The sequence below is a fragment of the Colias philodice genome, chromosome 5, assembly GCF_061535455.1.
Source record: "Colias philodice isolate Cphi_HAF_F1 chromosome 5, ilColPhil1 Martin Lab GWU primary, whole genome shotgun sequence".
NCBI lineage: Eukaryota > Metazoa > Arthropoda > Insecta > Lepidoptera > Pieridae > Colias > Colias philodice.
The window spans coordinates 3,685,160-3,705,372 of NC_143090.1; the positions used below are offsets into that span (position 1 = coordinate 3,685,160).

The window sequence follows — 20,213 nt, forward strand, 5'->3', positions numbered from 1 at the left end:
CTCTCCATAAGAACCATCCTCGTACTTTAAGCAATATTATAAAAAAAAAGAATTAACGAAATCGGTTCAGCCGTTCTCGGGTTATGCGTTTACCAACACATTTTGGGATTCATTTTTTATATTTAAAATGTCATAATGAAAATAATTCAGTAACCAAACTTTCCTAGTGCAGTGACCCACAGTTTCTGTTAACATATTAATAACATTCTTATTTTCGTTTGAACAACTTATAATTATATTACAAGGCTCAAACGTAATATAATACTAGCGTACGTAAAAGAAATACACTATACAGGTTTTCGTGTCAGAAGTACCTATACACTTATATTTAGTAATTTGAAACTTTGATGATGTGATTTTAATCCGATTTTAACAAGGAATCTGAAGAGTAGAAATTAATAAAAAATCAGATGTTTTGCGCGAAGTGACAGTAGTACCCACCTCAACGCTTCGCTTATGAGGCGTGCAATAGTGTCAGTTTATTTAAATCTTTCGATTATAACTTTAATAAAATGAAAGTATTTAATATTTTAACGATAACTGCATAACTAATATTTGTTTAGTTAGTTACTTAAAAATTTATCGATAACTCTACTTTATACAAAAAATTAAGCAAAAAATCAACTTAATTTATTTATACTTATGTTTATGTATCGACTTACACCGGAATAGTCCAGCTCTCCAAAATTTATGATCAATGAACGACGCGGACGAGTTATTTGTAAATTAATGATATTAACAGCAATATTATTTTGAAATCAAAACGAAAACAAGCAATTATTACGTACTCTTCTAACTTCCAGTCTCTTTCGTGTATGACTTAAGCTATCACTGAACTCTCACCTTTATTCATTAAGTAATAAGACTCAATATTTTTAATCCTTACTCCCGCTTTTGTCGGTACAAGCTAATTTCGCAAATCAATTTCCCACTTCGTCTCACCATCGGATTAATGGATTTAGGTGAAAACCCATTTAATTAATTTGTTATTTAATTTTATGAACGGCATTAGGATAATTTAATTAAGAGTTTTAATTGTAAATTTAATCGAAGTTTTAGTTATTGAACCTTAACTAAGCTGTGATAGCAATAATAGTTGAAGTAGATACCAAAACCTTGTATGGGTATTGGGTATGTATTACACGTATATAGTATATGAATAAAGGTCCATTAACTGTTGTTATTAAATTTAACTTTCTCCTCATATACCAAATAGTATCATCATCATCATCAACAGCCCATATAATAATTATGTTAGCACTGCTGGGACACGGGCCTCCCTTAAGGGATAATAGTATAAACAGTATCAATTTTAACCACATCATTCAATAAAACGAGTTTAAAATAAACAATTTGTAAGAAAAAGTGTGCTCTTGTTGTACTGGTCAAAATAATTTTGGATGACAATGATTTAATTGAATAAAGTATTGATTATCTCAGTATAAGCTTTCCTAACAAATTAAATGTAAAAAAACTGTGTAACTACAACTATTAGTATTTAAGTCATAAACAAAAAATATAACAAAACACTATTGAAAACGAATTAATTGAAACCAAACAGTTTTAGTCCTACTATATACAAACTGATTTATAAAAGAACATAGAGTAACATAAATTGTAGACGCGATATTGGCACTGGAATAGCCTATTTTACATTCGCAATGCAGATATCCAATTCGTATAAAATAAATAACATTTTATTAACAATATTCTCGTCGATTAAACGGAAAAAGAAATTTTTAATATAAAAATAAGCATATAATTACAATACAAATAAATTAATGTTTTATTTAACAAAAAAATGAAGGAGATTTATAAAAATAAAATTAGAACCAATAAAAATAAAAACATAGAGATTAAACGTGCCAAATCGTCCTTGATACATACATATATATACATATTTCAATCAAAATAATATATTTGACAAACAAATCCACGATAAACATTCACATTTAGATTCGAGAGATGTTAAATCGATTAACCGATTTGGTCATCTAGATTCAGAATAGGTAACCTGAAAATAACTAACTTGGACCTGTCACATGTATGCGTCTATTTTTAATTATTATCCCATTTGAATCACAGAAATAAGGCCAAACGTTTCATTAAAGTTAATATATTTTTATCAGATTTTAATGATTGTTGTGTTTTTCTAAAGTATGTACCTAAGTTGTTCTGTTCACTTACAGAGTCTTCACATTTAGGGGGAATCCGGGAGACTTGCCCAGGTTGGAGAGTTGAACCACTTTCAATAACTTTTTAAATTAGGTGCCAAATTACGCCAAGTGGCAAACAAATGAACGAGCGTAACCCGCCAATCACAAGCAACTCAAAATTTTGAGTGATAACAGACGCGTTCGACCGTGAGTTCCGAAAAAGTGGTTTCATCGTCGCGGAGTGAATTTTTTTGGCTTTGTTGTTTTAATTGCTATGCAAGCATTTTTGAAGGTATATATCAAACACCTACGTTATTGCATTACTAGATTATCATATTTTGTCGTACGTTCAGTGTTGTTCTCCAGTTGATAGTGGATTTGTTGGGGTCGGGTGCGGGAGAGTTGAACCAGTCTGCAGTCGGGAGACTTGAACAATGGTTTAACTCTCCCTTTGCAGTTTGTATACTATTTAAGTTAGCTTTTCTTTTGTTTTAGAAAGAAAATGCCATTTCAGAATAAGCCTAAGGAAGGTAGTCGTCGCAGGAAACCGTTTACTAAGACTAAGATTGAAAACGCAGTCAGAGAAATAAAGAGTGGCAAATCTATTCGTCATATTGCAATCATGTATGGGATAGGCAAAACCACTTTTACGGTATTACCTCTTAGGTGAACAAAAGTTAACACCTTTGCAAGACAAGGGGAGCCAATACAAATGCTCCCGGATTTTCAATGTTTTAGAGAAATTGCTCGTTCGTTATACTTATTGAAGTAGCCTGCAGTAAAATGCACTATGGTTTAACCATAAAACAAACAATGCAACTAGCATTCGACTACGCCAAATTCCTCCAAAGTGAACATCCAAGAGGCAAATATTGAAGAAATAGGCAAATAGGCACATATTAATTAATAGTAAGAAATGTCTTTAAATTAGTTTTGTAGATTTATTAAGCAGTATATACCTCAAAACGAGTATTTAATTAATAAAAAGAAGCTAATGTTATGTTTAGGAGTTGCTCTGAAAACATTTTTCACTAAATTGTTTAGAAGATGATTATGAATAATCTAGTTATTGTTAAATGTGTCTAAATAATACATAACTAATGAATAATATGCTTTATTTGCGTCATTTCCCCTCTCTAAAAAGGTATGGGCAAGTGTCCCGCACCTGATGGGCAAGTGTCCCACCGGTTGGGGAGACTTGAATCAAAACTCATTTTTTATTACAACTTAGTTTACTATCTTCTCCTTGCAACTTTTATTTTCAGAATGGTATAAAATCTTAGCCAGATAATAAGGCTTCCATATGGTGTAGATCTTAAAGCTCTCCAGGTCACTGATCAGATTTTATAGAGTTTTTAGTAAAAAGCGGTTCAAGTCTCCCGGACTCCCCCTACATATGCTAAATGCTATGCTATTTCATGCTAAAATCCCTACTAATATTATAAATGCGAAAGTAACTCTGTCTGTCTATTACGCTTTCCCGCTTAAACCTCTCCACTGATTTTGATGAAATTTGGCACAGACAATCTTTAGACCCTGAGAAAGAACATAGGCTACCTTTTATCAAAACACCACGCGGGCGAGGCCGCGGGCTAGCTAATCGTCTATAAATGGAAAAAAAGCAAATGAAACAGATTTATTCAACATCTGGCAATACTAGTAGATAAGTATAGCTTTATGATAAAGAATTCTGTACATCAATGAATGAAAATGAAATCATACGACAGCAAAACAATACAAACACAGTATGGCAATATAATCTGACACAAAGTCGCAAAACCTTTTTTCAGTAGGGTCCAGAATAGTTTCCGCTATAGTATTTATCAGATTCTGAATATTTTATCCAATTATTCCGTAATTCTCTTCCTACTTTCCAGCAATCACATTCAGTGTATAATCAAAATTAAACTTGGATGAGAAACCCAAATTCAAAGGAGTGATTGGCCTTTTTGTTGTTTTGTTGCTTTGTCATAGTAATATAGAAATTAAGCACTAAAAAAGGACACTAGAGCACTAATACAAGAAAATTAGAATTAAAATTATAGAATACTAGCTGTTGCCCGCAGCTTCGCTTGCGTGGAAAAGATAAATTTTCATGGTATAAGTTTTCATCCCCTATTTTACCCCTTTAGGGGATAAATTTTCTTAAATCCTTTCTTAGGGGACGCCTACGTTATGACATCTACCTGCATGCCAAATTTCAGCCCGATACGTCCAGTGGTTTGGGCTGTGCGTTGATAGATCACTATATCAGACACCTCTGAGTTTCATATATATATATATATATAGATGAGATTGCGGTATAATAGTTAAATAAAATCTCTTCGACACTTACTGTAGTGGAGTATTTTCTGCTATGTTCAGTAGTGTTCTTGAAACTAACGTTTAAGGATGAATCAATCATTGCTTCGACAAATCCTGTTTAGATATTCCTTATTAAGGTAATACAAAATAATTTTATTGACATTACGTAGTTTAATGTGCCATTGCCGTATAAATTGAAAACATAATATTGCAGAAATATAAAATGTATTCGTAAATAACTTTTATATCGAGAAAAGTTCGGACTCATATACTGTATATAATATAATTATTAAAGGATCTGGGTCGAGGACAAGAAAGTAGCCGGTTGGCAAACGTTAAAACGTTAATGTTCGCGTTTGTTGTAAAGGTCACAAAGGGGCGGTTAATAATAAATCAGCTTAATCGTGGGTGGGTATGCACTGCAGTGGACTTAAGGGTTCCTCGTGCCAACTTTTTACCGTGTTTAAGGATCTTAGGTATAAACAAAATACTGTTTAATAAATAACATCACAATAAGAGAAGAGCCAATGGATGTTGTGTAAATGGGAAAAAATATTTTTTAAATATTGTTGTATAGGTAAACGATAATATTATGTAATTCCAAGTACAAATGCACTACAATATCCATCAATTTAAAGAAACAATTTTCGTATCCGCGACCGATAGATACGCGCGCGCGTTTACTGGCATGTCGCACGCTGACCGTCAGAGCTGACAACAGCCCCTTTAGCCAAACGTCAAAACGCCAAGGAATAGAATACGCTATCGATAGAAATTGACATAAGCGTGTGATGTCGGAGTAAGAAAGTGTTCGACGACGCGGTTGGCGCAGTGGTAAAGTAACTGCCTTCTGAGCCGACGGTCCCGGGTTCGATCCCCGGTCAGGGCAAAGATTTGTGTGATGAACTCAATTATTTGTTCTTGGGTCTGGGTGTTATTATCTATATATGTATTTATTAAATATTATATTTATCGTCGCCTAGTACCCACAACACAAGCCTTAATTGAGCTTACTGTGGGACTAGGTCGATTTGCGTAATAATGTCCTATAATATTTATTTATTTATTTATTTATGTTTTGCCTAAGGATTCGGTCACCCTACCAACGACAACGACGACCACGAAAAAAATTTTCATCCAGTCGCAATTAAATAAAATTTACAATTAAAAATTAAATTTAAGAATTTCCTGTCGTATTGGTGTTTGGAAAAAAATTTTTGAGATCAATGGATAAACAAACAGGTTTTTCATAGAAACGGTGGCTCCTAGAAAAAAATATATTTAACCTTTTTTATAGATAATTAGATGATCTACAATTTTGGTTCAGGTGATTGTATGATAAACTTACCGTCTCGGCGAAAATCGCAAAAAACCCTATTTCTTTTTATTAATTGACCTCGAATTTTTTTATTTCCGAGAACCAGAATGACGGGAGATTTTAATATTGATTTTGGACAAATTTCGGCAAGATTGGAACTTTGGTCGTGGTCGTCTGCGTCGTTGGTAGTGTGATCGAACCATTACCAAAATGTCATGAGCTTATGTCAATAATTAGCGTTAGCAGTTTCTATTCCATGGCGTTACGTACGTTTGTCTAAAGGCCCAGGAACGTATTCTATGAATCGTTTAGAATAACACGTAGATATCAGCGCGTGTGCTTCATATAGACTACAAGCCCACATATGAAAAAAATATGGGTCAAATGAACCACCACGGGACATATCCAGTACGAAAGAAGAGCAAAAAATAATAAGATTCATCACTATGCCGTCACTTGTAAGCTGTCCAACTGAGTGCAGATGAGAATTGAAAAGTACAGGTAGACTCGGTAAATTTTGGTCATATATTTTTGTACGGCATTCTTAACCATCGATAGATCCATTAAAAATAATAAGAAACCGCTCAGTGCCGTACAAAAATGTTGGTCCACCAAGTCAGAATTTTAATTTCATTTCCGAGAGTTACCGGGGGTAAATTTGGTCATTTGACCATGTACGGCATCTGTGTCATACTATTGCTATACTGCTTTTAATCCATTATTCCGCAACGCCGTACAAAAATCATGGGGACAAGGGGAAAAAATCGAGAGTTGTAATCCCCTCTCTTTCCCCACTCCAGGGGGTCATTTGACACAACACGAAATAAATTTATTTTTAAAGTATTTTATGCATAGATAATATTTTTTCATGTGCCGTACATTTTCGTTGGTTCAAAGGGGAAAAATCTGAAAAAGAAAATATCCATATAACGAAATGTTTGCTTTATATTTTGATAATAAAATATAAATATACATTAATATTAAGAAGCTCGAGGTGGTTAATTATCACCTTGGAAAGTCGGAGTCAAGTGGAATGGACTCCGTTAAATTGATGAACTAATAAAAAAGCTATGAACGAAAAGATGTGAATTATATGCAATCAGCCCATGAATACAGGTAAAGTCACAAGCAAATGCTAGTATTATATACATATTCAAAATGTACAAGTAAAGCGCTTTCAAATGATACCAAACACGGCATATTTATCTTAACTTTATTTTTTTACTCTGTATGTTTTGTCCGCTAGAGGGCGCCACATTAGATTTTGTGAAACCTCATATAGCCTTTAGCTAGCTGGTCGCTGGTTATCCAGTGAACAATTCAGATGCTTCTAATGATATGTTATTTGTCGAATTCTGATAAGTAGTTTAGAAGTTACGAGGGAATAGATGAACATACATACATGACCTGTCAAAACCATAACCCTCCTTTTGCTTTGCCGTAGTTGGGTAAAAATATGTTAATGCCGTACTGTATCAAATGGCCATAAAGCACCCTTAAAATTGTAGCTTTCGTCGCTTTCATCAGCCTAAAAGATGTGGTCTGCACAAAAATGTACGGCATCGTTTTTTCCTAATTTAACTATGTTAATACTATTTAAAACAACGAATAAAGTGTAGAAAACTATTATATTTCATTAATCTACGATGTTTAAACTTTAACAAAATTTCTGGTTTTGCATTTCTCTATAACTTTTTTTAGAACGGTTTCTTTTGAACGGCAATACTATACAACAATTGAATTTTACAATATCATGTTAAAAAAAAAGTTCCCGTACAGGGTCAAATGACCTTACAGCTCTTTATATCAAGAATTCGATGAAATTAAGATGATTATTGGTATACATTTAAAAGAACAATTATTTTTTGACGGCATTGCTTTTAATAGTACTTTTGAGTGCTAGATAATGTTTTGGAACCGAAGCCGTACTTAGTCAAATGACCCCCTGGAGTGGGGAAAGAGAGGGGATTGCAACTCTCGATTTTTTCCCCTTGTCCCCATGATTTTTGTACGGCGTTGCGGAATAATGGATTAAAAGCAGTATAGCAATAGTATGACACAGATGCCGTACATGGTCAAATGACCAAATTTACCCCCGGTAACTCTCGGAAATGAAATTAAAATTCCGGCTTGGTGGACCAACATTTTTGTACGGCACTGAGCGGTTTCTTATTATTTTTAATGGATCTATCGATGGTTAAGAATGCCGTACAAAAATATATGACCAAAATTTACCGAGTCTACCTGTACTTTTCAATTCTCATCTGCACTCAGTTGGACAGCTTACAAGTGACGGCATAGTGATGAATCTTATTATTTTTTGCTCTTCTTTCGTTCTAGATATGACCCCTGGTGGTTCATTTGACCCATATTTTTTTCATATGCGGGCTTGTAGTCTAATACAAGTTTTCAGCACTTACGGTCAGCAGGCGGGTAGCGTGACAAAAATCAGCCGTAGAGCATGAATAATGTTCGAATTCGTAGCGTAAACGTAGCAGCGTAGCCAAGCTACGTTTACGGAGTAAGAAAGTGTTAGAGAATTGTCTCTTCAGAAGAAGATTATTAATTTAATATACAAATGTTTAGTTATTCGAATATATTTTTTAAATCTTACGAAGTGAAGTGGTTTCGAACCGACTTAAGAGCGATATCAGTGATGTTATATCGAGTGTTCTTCAGATTTCCAATCCTCATTATGGATTGGCGTAGCAAAAGCGAGACGTTTAGTTTTAGGTTAACGTTTGAGTTAACTTGGAGGTTAAATTAGAATATTATTTTCGCAAATTTAATAGACACGAAATTTGGAGAACGACTATAGTAAATATACATGTTTGATTATTGTTTATTATAACTTATTTATGGTAAGTTATCCGTGCCGATAGTACGATTAAAACTTAATGGCGCGGGCGGCTCGGCACATCGTGCGATCCGATGCGCAGAAAACAATTTTAGATATTAGCGAGACGTTAAGGGCTCTTTCAATTTATGCGTTTCGTATCGGGCCACTGCCGCACGTTTTCCGTGCCGCTAGTTATAACCCGCTGCCGTGCCGTTGGAGTACGGTAGCAGTCCGTTACCAAACGCTTAAATTGAAAGCGTATCTGACTGCCGTGCGTTTGTATGCTAGTGCTGTTTTAAATTTATTTGACACCAGTTAAGCCATGGACTCTGAAGAAGAAACATTACTGTTAGTGCTCTTCAACTGCCCGTCCGTATTAATACCACGACTGACTTATATATTATAACCTCAAAATGCGCGTATTTCTGTACTTGAGTACCCGTAGAAATGTAAGATGATTGAATTAGATTAGACCAAAAAATTAATTTTTAGAGCACGAATATTCTCTCAAATCATACCGATATATCGATATTTTTTGATAAAAATATCAATATCGATATTGATATTTTCAAAAGAAAATCGATACGATATATATATTACGGCTGTGTTAGCGTCCAGTACCGTAACCGGTCTCTCAGTGCCAAAAATTATGTTAGGGAGCCTCCTCATAACTAAAAAAACATATTACTCGAAAGAAAATAAAAACCTTTATTCTTTAATCTTACCAACTAAATAATAATCAGGTTGTAAGTAAATTAACGTAGGTATATTAGGTAATCAAAACAATAAGCTTATTTCAAGGGAATTAGAAAAAAGAGTGATTTTGAAAATGACTCCTTAAAAAACAAAGGGTATTAATAGTTTCATCTGCTAAACGGCATCTAATGTCCGTTGCAATGTACCCCGCTGCTGAGAATGCCCTCTCCGACTCAACGCTGGTTGGCAACAGCGTGGCGAAGCAATTATATGCAAACTGCAAAAATCGCCCCCTTGTTCCTCCACAGTCCACACTCAAACAAATCCATTTCTACTTTAACTGCCGCCCAATCCCGTCAATCTCGAACGGGATCTCGTCATATGATGCGTCGGGATTGATCCCGAAAAATTACACGAGATCTCGCGAGATCGGGATCCCGCGGGATCGGGATTGCATTCCCTAGTTATAACTAGCGACACGGAAAACGTGCGGCAGCGATCCGATACGAAACGCATAAATTGAAAGAGCCCGGACCTGTACGCACCCGCACTCGCACCTAACTTCCGAACCACCATTAAGTTTGAATCGTACTATGACTACTATGACTTTGACAGTTGACCGTTTTATGACTTATAATTATTTATGTATCTTATTGAACCAGCTTGTTTTTATTTTTGTTGACTAGAATAAACACCTTAACACTAATGGATATGTTTTAGTTGTACTTTCACTATATATCTATAACAGTTTTATAACCTTTTAAACTCTTTGTGCATGTTGAATTGAAATTAATCCTTTAGATAGAGCGTTATCATTATTAGCATCTAATTTTAGTATCGATAAAGGTCAATACAAATTGTAATTAGTTAATCACTATCCAATAACAGCCTACAAATAGAACGATAATTTAAATGCAATATTCTCTTACACATTATATTATAAAGTGTCGAATTTTGCAACGAAGCGTCCATGTTTCATATATTTAATGCTGACTGTTAATATTTTACGGCGCAATAATAACCTCGTTTAAAATATTAACTTGACGTTGAACATTGAAATGTTATTAAAATAAATTGACTGTCACATTAATTTATCACTTAATAAATCACACATAGGTAAAGTAGCAATGGCGGCGGCAAATAATTTAATGTGTCATTAAAAATATACATTTTATATTTTCAACAACTAATTGAATTGAAATGGGGAAACACGTATATTTTATGAGTGTTTTAATTTGTCATGTAGTCACTTTTAGCTGGTCTTTTTAGATGTAATATTAATGATAAATGATAGGAAGGTACTGTCGATAACTATACATGGTTGCGAGTAGGTATACTTTCTGGAAAGACCCCTTTTCTTTTCCCAAAGACCTTATATATCAATTTATAACTGAGTTTCAAATATGATATGTTGTGACAAAATATTAAAAGGCTCTATCTACACGGCTATCTCACTTTATGTAGGTGTTTATAAGAATCATAATAATATAAGTATTTGAAGGATTGGATCTATGAAGTAATGTAAAAATTAAGATAAATATTTGCAAAATAATACTAAATAAAGGGCTTAAAACTGTGTTAAAACGTTTCTACATACGCACAAACAATATAAAACCGAAACCTTCATATAATTAAACACGGCTCAAATTTTAACTACCCAGTTAAAATGTAAGAGTAATTTGCATGTAAACAGAGTGCTCTAAAAATTCGGTGTATCAAAAAAAGTAGGATCCTAACCGTCCGCCCTGCCACGATGAATATTTCACTTGGCCAAAATACGTAATTCGGAGACCGGCATGTGTTATACCAACCTGTGTGTTAATATTAAAATATGCAAATCACAGCATTACCATGTTCAACCTTCTTCCATAGCCCGACATGTAAATGCACTCAATGTTAAAACGTCGGCGAAATTTGTATGAGTGAAATGTACATAAAAGTAATCGATGTTGCCAACATCCAGCTGTATCGCTAACGTTAAAAGCGAAAATTCAGTCTTTGTAAAAGAGAAATTCCTTTCTTTGTAGCATGCTCTCAATAGGTAAAGTACCTAGGGGGAATTTCAGCGTTCAGAAGTACGTACAAGTGTACGATACTAGTGGTGGACTAATACCCATTTGTAGAGATGTGGTACTGAATATTTAACACATTGACGACAAACACTTGACCGAATTCTGACCACGACATAAATACAATAAATTCAAACACAAGGTATTTAGTATAAGTACTTACACATCTATTTTGTAAAGGAATGGAAATTATTTTTAATATGATGCCTATACATATAACAATGAAATTTAATTACTGCTGAAGATCTTGATATACGTAGTTATAAATATAATTTTCGAATTGTACCGAGTCCTTATTTCCCCTAACAAAGGTTCTTAGAAACTGGGTGTGACATTCAAGTAAGACACGTTAATTTAAATTAATATGTAGTTTTGTGAACAGAATTTACAATAGCTCAGTGTAAGTAACTAGGGTAACAGCTCCTAATGTACATGTTGAATGTATAGATTGTACATAGCATTTAGCTCTAATATACTTAGGTACTGTATAGTGTATATTATATACTATCTTTATTAGTTTATCAATAATATCTCATTCTATGCATGATGAGACTGACTCGTCTTAAATTTGATAAGCTAAAAACACCTGAAACCTGAAATTACTTTTGAGTGGATTTAAGTCGTCGAGATCAAAACTACTAGATATTTGTTACAATAATATTCTTATTTTATAAGAATAGACTAGCTGATTATATTATTAGCGCATAACACAGTAGTAAGTATATTATTGCTGAGAAACTTAATTATTTTTCTAAAATTTTACTCCCTATCTAAAATCGGTGTATGCGTTTCTTAGGTTTGTTTATGAGTTGTGGTGAATAGATCCATATATGTATTTGAAATTGAACAAATTTATTTTGTTAAAATTTTATATTAAATAAATTTGTCTATGAAGAATTTATTTGTCATTGAAGAATTTATGACTTTGAAGTAGTGTAAACTGAATTGTGTGTGATAAGTGTGTGATATAATCGTTCGTGTAAATCGTAGTGCGTTCGCGTAATTGTGAAAAGTGAATTGTGTGTACATTTAAATAATTAAACTAATCAACTTTCTTTTTTAATATTTGCACACCCAATCAATGGGTAGAATGTATTAGCCACAAAATATTGTAATCAAAACATCTAAAATTTGTAACTACATTCTTGTAAATAAATGTAATTTGAATTTGAATTTGAATTTGTCTATGTATCGTTCCCTAGAACTGTACACATTTCAAATAAACATTATATCGATGTTTATATGTATAGCTGTACAAGTTGTTATTTTGACATCACAATAGTGGAGCGCCGTAAGGTTTATACCTCGGAATCCAGGGCCAGTCAATGAATCTTAATATAAACCTTGAAAATATGTTTTTAATAGCATATAGAAAAATGTTAAAAAAAATTTTTTTCGCGCTCTCAATTTTTTAAAAATTATTATAAACAATTATTAATTCTTTGGAGTTTTCATTGATTTATATTAGTCAAAAGTCATATTTTAAAAAGAACAACTATTACAAACTTAAAACTTGATCTTGGATCTTAGGGACTGCAGATATACCGATGAAGGTCGGGTTGGAGAATAGAGGGGATAACAGCAGCTGTTCGGTATTGTTCATGGCGGGCCCTCACAGGATAGTACTTACACGTTGTAACTTGCTAGACTTAATACGTAGCTGTTGTTTTCGTTCCGAAAAATATTTATTTCAGATTTTTGTTTATTAAAAATTAATGTTTATATTATTGTGCAGTGAGTGTGATAAAAGTTAATTACTGAACATTACCGAGTTTTAAAAACTTTGAAAATAGTGGCAAAAATTGTAAGTATATTTTGTTTTTCATTTATATTACATGCTTTTGAAAACAGTTATAAATATTTTGTAATAAATCGATATTAAAAGTTAGAATATAATAGTAGAATTTAATAATATAAATCATTAATTATGTAAAAGTTAGTTATTAATATTACTAATATTTGTTGTTGCAGCCACGTGTGAATGGCAGCCATGGGTGAACCATCCAGTATTGATGTACAAGCAATGATTGCCTCGTTTGTGATAAAATCGGATCTAGTTCTGAATTAAGCTCTGAACTAGGAGATATTATAAAAGTCACTAGAGGCATATCATCATTAAAAGCTGCATCTGCGGAAAGAGGGGATGGACTTTCTCAGTATATAAATACTCGCGACTTTGTCTACGTGCATTCGGTATGCAGACAAAAGTATATTAATAAAGGATGCATTGATTCTTTATTAAAAAAAAAAGAACACCACATCTGCATGCTCTCCACCTAAAAAAAGCTTCGAACAGCTACTTCAATTGATTTTGATTGGAAAACTAGGTGCTTCTTTTGTGAAAAAGAAGCACCAAGCTCATGCAAAACAGGATGTGGAGCATCTTGTGGGTGCAGGAAAAGTGGATTAAACTGCACTGCAGCTTGCTTAGAATGCAATGGTGACAGCTGCACTAATCCTTCACCTACAATCTATATCAACGAGATCGACGACGACGACAATAATGTACAATGATGTAACAATGTGTATAGTTAATGATAAATTTTTTTTGTAACTTATTTTTTACGATAATCTAATAAATTAACATTGAAGTTACTCTGCACATATAATTTATTACAAATAAAATTAAATTTTTCACTATAAACACTTTTTCCCCCTTCCGCCTCTCATTTTTCAGTAAATTGTTGTTAAAAATTGTTGTAAATCGAGATCGGTCAATTTTTTTATTTTAACTTTTTTATTTGAGGTTTTAATAATGCAGTCTCATACTTGATATACAGATTCATTGACTGGCCCTGGGTTCCGAGGTTTGACCATTTTTATGCCTTACGGCACTCTACTACAAACAAATACTGTCATGCTATTTATTTGTATAGTTTGAAACACAAACATTACCCACGAGTTTATAATAATATGTCAAAATTTATACAATTGTAGTGAACATATAATAATAAAATTATAGTATAACTTTATCTATCTAACATACATCTTCATTTCATGTGCGGTCAAATGCGAACTGATACGGATTGTCAAAACAACACTAAAACAATGATATCACGATATCAGTAAACAAACCAAATGCATATTGTTAGTGACAATTAATTATACTTATTTGTGTATAGATTTTGTACTGGAAGGTCTGCGCAATATCTTCAAAAAGTGGAATGGATTGGCGGTGAAATATAATCAAAAACTTGTCTTGTCTACGATTAATTTTTTTCCTTTTTGGTAGTTGGAATTATTAAATTTATTTATGTTATTTTCATTCATCAGGTAAGTATCTCATTTATAGAGGGACAAGCATGCTTTTACTAGATTTGTAATTAAATTCCCCTATAATAATATAAAACAGCCGTAAATATAATTTTATTAGATACTAGCGGTGCGCCCTGGCTTCGCCCGTGGTACATATTTACGTTTTCTCTACATAAGAACCATCCTCGTACTTCAAGGAATATAATAAAAAAAGAATTATCGAAATCGGTTCAGCCGTTCTTGAGTTATGCGCTTACCAACACATTTTGTGATTCATTTTTATATATAAGATTAGATACAAAAAAGGTCTCGGAAAATATTGTTTATTTGCCAAATCAAAACAGACCGAACATTAAAAACGTTAACAATGCTTGTCTAACATCCAAAAACGCTTCACGTTACACGAAATTGTTTCCCAAAGTGTCCACAGCAACCTTTTGCTCAATTAACAGATACAGAGCAAACGTACCGTAATATGTCAGACTGGGAAACTATTAAGCCTGACCACGAAACTTTGGTTCGCCAAAGTTTATCCCGGGCCTCTTTAGACCGTGTGTTCTGTTATTATTCCCTTTATGGAGCTAAAGATATATCAAAGGTATAATTTAATTAATGATGATTCAATTTCAGTAATTGACCTCAAGAAGTTGTAGAAAGATAAAATGATGTTTCGATAAGATTAAAGTGAAGCTTTTTATAAGCTTTCACTGGTACGTCGGAAAAATATATTTAAAGCAGAGTTTAAATGCTTTATTTATTTTAAAATACTAATATAATTTTTAATAATAGGACTAGACTTTTACATGAATCAAAGCTTGTTTTCTGTCCTCAGTGTTAAAAAATGTGATAGAGCTGAAAATAGAAAAATTAAAATTTAAAATAATATTATATTGTTTGTTTTGCAAAACATTCTAACAGAATCAATTAAAATCAATATACTTATTATTGTAATTTTAAAGAACCACCGGAATAACTATTTGAGAAATTAATTTACATATTATAAAATAGACAATTCTCATTCTGAATTTCTAAAATAAGATAGAACTATATAGTAGTATATAAGTAGATAGAGGAAATATATTTCTATTTCAAAGTTATAACATATTCTACTGAATAATTTCAAAACATTAAAATGAATTAAAAACCTTTCTTCCACGAATCTTTGCAAAAAAACTGTTTGAATATTATACGAAGTTACATCGACCACAAACCGACCTTAGAGTTCACTCAAGGGTCGGTACCTCAGCTGTTTAATCTTACACAATTTACTGACTCCCTTTATCTCAGTAATGTCCAGCTGACAAACTAAAATATTTTGTAGTAGAAAATATTCGGTGTACATTTTGTGAACATGCTGTAGATGTACCAAAATGTTTTAAAGTACGGTCCGTAATTACGTAAATATTTAAATTGCTGTCGGCACCTAGGCTTTTTATGTTCATTTGTATGAAATATATGATTATTTGCTGACATTAATTACCTATGTTTTAATTATATAAAAAATAATTCTAGTTTTTAACTTAATTTGCAGCCTAGAATTATTTTTTAATGCGTTAAAACATTACCTACAGATAAAATATATTAATACCTATAATATTAAGTAATAAATTCTTCATCATTTATATTATTCAATCATACGAATTTGTTTGTAAGAGATCTGTATGTGTAAATATGCAAAAATAATAACATTTTATGTACCACGCGCCGTAAATCCAATATTCACTTAAAATTCATACAAAACACATACAGAAGAAAAGATAAAAGCGAATGATATTTTACTGTATCCCAAAAAACCCTTTAAATTCCTTTCCAACCTTTTCAAATCCACAAACCTTTTGCAAAATATCCTTTATATTTATTGTGTAAATATTTCAAGAACACCCTTTGTAAATATTGTTTTATTTATATCTCAGTATTAATGTATTACGGGCTGAATTGGATATCCATAAGGCGCGGGACATATACAAGCGGCGCGGCGCGCATCGGGCGCACCGCGGGCGCGCCAGCCGGCGCGCCGCGGGCGCGCCAGCCGGCGCGCCTCGGGCGCGCTGCCGGCGCGCCTCGGGCGCGCTGCCGGCGCGCATCGGGCGCGCTGTTGGCGTCCGAAAATGATATTTATATAGAGTGGTTAAATGCATTTTCTTCATGCATAATTTAGTAAAATTATGTTTTTTGTGCTAAAAGAGATTAACATTAATTTGAAAGTAACGATTTTGTTTTGATAATTCCTTGTAAGTAAATAGCGAGGATAACCCCACGATTGCAAATATATCTTTGTTGGAAATGTTGGAATTTACTTGGAAAATTTTATAGTACTTTTAAAGTAATTTTAAAGTAGTACTGGTGTAATGATGGAAGAAAAGAAGGTTAAAATAACACAAAATTTATATTGTACTAGCGGTTCGCCCCGGCTTCGCCCGTGGTACATATTTCGCAATAAAATGTAGCCTATGTTCTTTCTCAGGGTCTAAAGATTATCTGTGCCAAATTTCATCAAAATCGGTCCAGTACCTAGTTTATGCGTGAAAACCATACATACATACATACATACATACAAACCTTTCCTCTTTATAATATTAGTATAGATAAAATATGGTTTTCAAACACAGGTTTACATTTAAACCATATAAATCTTATCATTAAAATCTCAGTTCAAAAGTATTTACAGTACTGATCATTCCACAATATTATTACAATTACAAATAAATAAAAAACACAATCAAAATCAGGATTATCTTTATTTCTGACATTGTAAATACATGGGAACTTTCATTATGCTCTTCTTCATTTTCACTTTCCCTACTGCCATCACCTGTGTAAATCATTTCATCGATTAATTCAATTCACCTTTAAAAACAAAACGAAGAAGGGTATGTAATAGCAGCTCTATATAATTCCACACAGAGAGAACACATTTTTGACTGACAGGCTACCGTCTCCTATAGACCGGGAGATACTGACACAAAATTTCGAGTCATTTGTAACAGGATGGCGGTTCTACAGGGGTCTTAGTACGCAATGACAAAAAGAAAAACGATGGTGTGAACGCTGGTACCGTCGGCTTAGTCGCGTGGGCGTTAGTCGAACTCGTCGGAAAAATAGCGAAGTCAAACGATTTGTAACACAAAAAATTTAGAATTTACCGATAGCCCATAAAAAAGAAGTAGGCGGTAGTGTCATGCCATACTTTTCCGGTGTGACTTACAGCCCGCCATACCGACGCGAATGTGTTGATTTAAAAAAAACAATTCAACCATTTGTACCAGGCTAACTTTTGCACAGGTAACCATCGTCGTGCAGCCATTTATGAAAATCGCCATGCCATACTTTTCGGACGATTCCAAATGGTCGCCATACCGCCGAAAATCTGCAAATTTTTTTTTTTGTAAAAATTGTAACAGACAAATGACTCGAAATTTTGTGTCAGTATCTCCCGGTCTACTACCACCCGATTTGTTTTTGATTGTGTATGACCGTGAATTGACCTCTATTTGGATGCGATGGGGGAAGCGCGCCTGCGGTACGCCTGCGGTACGCCCGCGGCGCAACCGTGGCGTGCCGCCTCGTCGCCTTTCCAAAATTCTTTCATACAAAATGTATAAGAAGGACGTGGTGCAAAACAGATTCAAGAGGTGCGCTTATGGCACGCCCGCGCCCGCGCCGCTTGTGTTTGACCCGCGCCTAAAGCATACAGGGGAGCCACTGTATCACCGTAACAGGGCTTCGTTGCAATATTTACGACGTCGAAACACAGGCCAAGTAAATAGTAAACGTGAATCCGTATAAAATATTACTCCTTACGGATTTATATGGAGCTGTAATTCAATTCCTGCAAACACGTTGAATATTCACGCACAATAAAAATTGCAATAGTTTTAGAACTTGCGTGTTAGTTTTTGTAATAAAGACTTAATTTAGAAAATAATTAAATAATAATTGAAGACGGGATGTTTTTGTAATTTTTAAACTATGTTAAAATTTACCTTTTCCAATTCACTACATGAGTTCGAGTTCACAAAACAAACACAACGTTATATAATGTTCGCGTACGATCACAAGAGCGGAGGAGCACAGACACGACCGTCCCCAACGACTGCTGGAGGGATACTGTTTCACGTCACGTCAACTCTGGAGCTTAGGACTCAAGAAGAATGGTGTGAAATGCGCAAGTCACGCTTCAACTTACCTACTCCTGAAATTCAAATTGTCATTTATTCGACTTATTATGCAGTGTACACGCAACTCGGAATAAATTTTCGTTCGAGTATAAAATTTACGGTTTGCAAACAACGGACAATGTTTATGTATTTTAGATGATTTATTGGCTTACCTTCGATTAGAAGGGTACACTTTTGAGATAAAGAACGTGTTGTAGTTTGGGAAATAAATAAATGTAATTTTAAATACGTTTATTTACGTAGATAGATTTAACGTTTATTAAAAAAAATATTTCTAATATTTTGAGTTTTTATTTTTAGAAATAAACATAACGTTATCACATCACGCACACGAAAAATAAGGCTCAAAAGCTCACAAAATTAAACAGATTAATAGACCTATACACTGGGGTAGATCCCTTTAAAAATAATAAAAAGTGCAAAAAAATCGCAGTCGGATGAAACCCATTAGAAAAGGAGGGAAATATGATGAAAATTAAAGGAAAAATAAATTACGGTCAATCCGAGTTCGGGAAGTAGGAGGGGGGAGCTTTTAAGAGAAAAAAATGGTTTCTCTCGATTTCCGACAAAACTACAAGTCCTACGGAAAAAAGTTCAATCGCAAAGTTGTAGGTAATAAAAAAATCTACAACTTTTGTATTGACGATTTTTTCACATAACCTCAAAATTTAGGTGAAAAATTCAAAAAACCAAGTTTTTGGTTTTTTATTTTTAACTACTTCAAAATTTATTTTTTTTCTACGACATTTGGTAGAAACTTGCTTTATTATGTCCCAAATACACTGTAATTTATTTGATTGAAAATATTTATTTTTTCGCCTTATTTTGAATTAGTACCAAAAAAACAACCTAATTTTCAATCGAAAAGTCACCCGTCAAAATATCAGCTTTTTTCAAAAACTTTGGGAGCCTTTTATTCATCAAAATCTCTACTTTTATATGGTGTAAAAAAAATAAACCTTACCATAGTAAATGTTCTCAGGAAATGCATACAAACAGTGTCATAATTAGCTTTTACTAAATCAGGCACACTTCTCGAACTCTATATCTTCTCTTGTATCGGCTTTTCGGTAATATTTCAAAAGAAAAAAAATTATCTGTTCTAAGTATAATATTTTACAGCATATTCAAAAGCAAAATGATGTCGATTAAAACATTTCAGGTAGTTTGAGAAGTGTGCCTGATTTAGTAAAAGCACATTTTCACACTGTTTGTATGCATTTCCTGAGAACATTTACTATGGTAAGGTTTATTTTTTTTACACCATATGAAAGTAGAGATTTCAATGAATAAAAGGCTCCCCAAGTTTTTGAAAAAAGCTGATATTTTGACGGGTGACTTTTCGATTGAAAATTAGGTTGTTTTTTTGGTATTAATTCAAAATAAGGCGAAAAAATA

General features: G+C 33.3%; 1 protein-coding gene across 1 annotated transcript in view; it reads right to left on the bottom strand.

Moving 5' to 3' along the window:
- Nucleotides 1-18,745, bottom strand: part of cmpy (crimpy) — a 31,481-nt gene extending 12,736 nt beyond the window's left edge. The window contains exon 1 of the mRNA XM_089695068.1: nt 18,621-18,745. The gene's annotated coding sequence lies outside the window, so the exon portion shown is untranslated. The remainder of the gene's footprint in view (nt 1-18,620) is intronic.
- Between the last annotated feature and the right edge of the window lie 1,468 nt (nt 18,746-20,213).